The sequence below is a fragment of the Tupaia chinensis genome, unplaced genomic scaffold (genome assembly GCF_000334495.1).
Source record: "Tupaia chinensis unplaced genomic scaffold, TupChi_1.0 Scaffold144336_2, whole genome shotgun sequence".
NCBI lineage: Eukaryota > Metazoa > Chordata > Mammalia > Scandentia > Tupaiidae > Tupaia > Tupaia belangeri.
This window is the reverse complement of record NW_006204195.1, coordinates 167,523-170,713: the sequence shown is the minus strand read 5'-3', so window position 1 is coordinate 170,713 and position 3,191 is coordinate 167,523.

Here is a 3,191-nt window from a genome sequence, read left to right as displayed (position 1 = left end):
ACTCTGCTGACATCTAAACATACCTCGAGTCAGTCACTGCAGACGTGAGAATCACGCGCACCTGCTGTTTTTCTAGCGTGAGTTAATGTAACTTCATAAAGTTGGTAGTCTTGCGAGGGGCTTTCCCATTCAACTACTTGTGACTTTTTTTTCATCTATAGATTTATTGTTTACATTTAATCACTATACGTCTTTTTTAAAATAATTACTTATTTTATTTATTTATTTATTCATTCATTTATTTACTTTTGACTAGAGAGAGGGAAAGTGAGAAAGCAAGCTGGCAGCTCTGGGACTCGAACTGCAGTCGTCCAGTGGGAGTCCAGCACCTTAACTACCTCGCCACCAGTCCCACGGTACTCCCAGCATGAGTACAGTGCATATCACTCGAGGGAAGAATATATTTGCAAACTATGCCTCAGATAAGGAACTGATAATCAGCATATATAGGGAACTCAAGTAGCTTACCCCCAAAAAATAATGAACCAATTCAAAGATGGGTGAATGAGCTGAACAGACAGGTCTCTGAGGAAGACATACAAACAGCCAAAACGCATATGAAGAAAATGTTCAACGTCGCTTATAAGGGAGATAGACGCAAGTCAAAAACCACAAAGACTTTTCAATTTGGCAAGCCAGCCCCTCCCAACTCCACCTCGTCCCTTGCAGTCTTTGCTGGTAAGACTTATTTTTCGTATAAGCACTGAAGCCAGCCCCTTCCAACTCCACCTCATCCCTTACAGTCTTTGCTGGTAAGACTTATTTTTCATATAAGCATCGTCTCTGCTCTCTCTCACAAGGGCCTCTTGCATAAGGGACCAAACTGGGACCTGCAGATCTTGAGACTCTCCCGCTCCATGCAGCTGTACCCCAAGCAGGGCAGCCAGGCTTGTGAACAAGATCACCCAGTGAATTTATCTCGCTGTTTCCAAATGCGAGACAGCATATGTGGACTGGGTACACCATTATTCCTCTACGAGTTTGCATAGTTTCCAAATTTGTAATTTTTTTCTTCTTTTCTCTTTCTGTTTTAGTTTGTTTTTATCATGATTTCTAGTTTGATATAATCCTTGTACACCTTACTGGGGCGCCGTATGGTTTTCCAAAGTAGGTATGCCATGTGTAACACAGCGTCTTCCACCTTGAACTCTGCATTATGCTCGTACATTTGGAAACAGTTCTAGAAGTTTGTCTTTGTTTTGGAAGTACACCTTGAGCTGTCCGTGTCATTTGTTACTCCGTTGTGAGATACAGCTTCCTAGTTCATCCCCGTTGTCTATGCGCATTCTCGTATCTGTGAATGATTTTCTTTCGCCCCAGCCTCCCGTGCAGCCCCTGCTGTCCGCCTTTACTATTTCGGCTCCAGTGCCATCGAGTCCCTCGTTTCCACACACGGTGCAGACACACATTCTGTGTTAAGCCAGGACACAGAATATTCGTCTTTGTCAGGCTGGCTTACTTCACTTAGCTAGGTTTGCATGCATGCAATTTTCTGTTCCTTGTTCTTCTAGACGTAAGAGGCAGGAGAGTCGTTCCTTCACAAATAGGAAGCACCCCTGCGTGAAGCCTTATAGCCCGTCAACTCAAGGCCAGCATGCTCAATGCTTTAACCTGTGTGCAGTGGAAGAATGGTAGCGAGCCAGCCCCAGCCAGTGGGAAGGGAGGCTATCGATCGCCTGTACTCCCAGAGCCTATAAGGATCTGGGGGTGGGCAGACCAGGTCCTTTATGCTTTGGAGGATGTTTTTGACAGAACGAGCCAGAGAAACTAGTTCCCTTTAGGGGTGAGTGTCTTATCGTTTGTTTGTTTGTTTGTCTTTCTCTCTTTTCTACCTACTGTTTCCCTCATCCCACTTTCTTACCTTCACAATGACACACCTTTGAGTTCACCACGCTCAGCTGGCCCATATGGAAATGCAAGGCAGAGGCTGGGGACTGACTTAATCTGGCTAAGCCTAGGTAGCTACCAGACACACGTGGGGGAAAGTATCGGTGCGATGAGATTCTTGTAGAAATGTATAGCTACATGGACCGTAGGATTGTCCACACTCTACCACGTGACCAGACTCAGATTGTACCTTGTTACTTCTCAATACTGTCTTTTTAAATGCTTGTCCATTAGGACAGCTATTGTTTCTTGAAATTAAAACCAACAAGCATCGGATGAGGTATGGAGAAAGTGGAAATTTGGTGCATGGCTGATGAGAAGTAATTAAAAACAGCATGAAGGTCCTTCAAGAAGTCAAGTGTAGACCTGCCACTTGGCCCACCAACTCCACTTCTACATATATACCCCAAAATACTGGAAGCAGGAACTAAAGCAGATACTTGAACATCAGTGTGCATAGCAGCAATATTCACAAAGCGCAAAGACAGAAGCAACCCAGATACCCATCAACGGAGGAGTGGTTAAAGAAACTGCAGTAAATGCAGGGGCTCTTACTGAGCTTTGAGATAAGTGGAAGACCCATGTATGCTGTGACATAGCCGAGACCTTGAAACCATTACACGCAGCAAAGCCAGTCAGACGCAAAGGGACGGATACATACGATCCCGCCTATGTGAGGTACCCACGACAGGCAGACTCAGACGAAGTGGAACAGACATTACCAGGGACTGGGGAGGGGACATGGGGGTGAGGAAGTTCCTTTAATGTGCAGTTTATTCAGGGCAATGAAATGCCCTAGAAACAGAGTGAATGCACAGTGTGATACAATGGTTAAATGATAAATTTTATATAGGATAATTTTCTAGAGATTTTTGCTATTGGACACATGCACTCACTGGAGAGACAGAGATAGAAAGCAAGAAATCTGACAGGGCCATGCAGGCAACACAAGCTGGTAAGGATGCTGCCTCCCATTCTAAGGCAAGGCCTGGACTGGGAAGAAACTGAGGCAGGGCCCAGTTTACGAGCTCTCCCTTGTGTCCTTGAACTGGCCGGTATTCAATTTCTCTGCCATGAGTTTTACTGTTATTACTGTACCGTGTAAGGGTAAAACATCACCCCCAACCATTGCAATAAAGCCAATTAGTGATCTTGTAGGAATGTGGTTCCCTAAGACTGACAGGAGGATCAGGAAGTTTAAGACTCCCCCACCTGTCTGTTTTTAAGTCAAAATTAACATATAGATTAAGTTAGTATAAACCAAATTAGCATTAGAAGCATATGTAGACTAAGTTAGTTTAAGG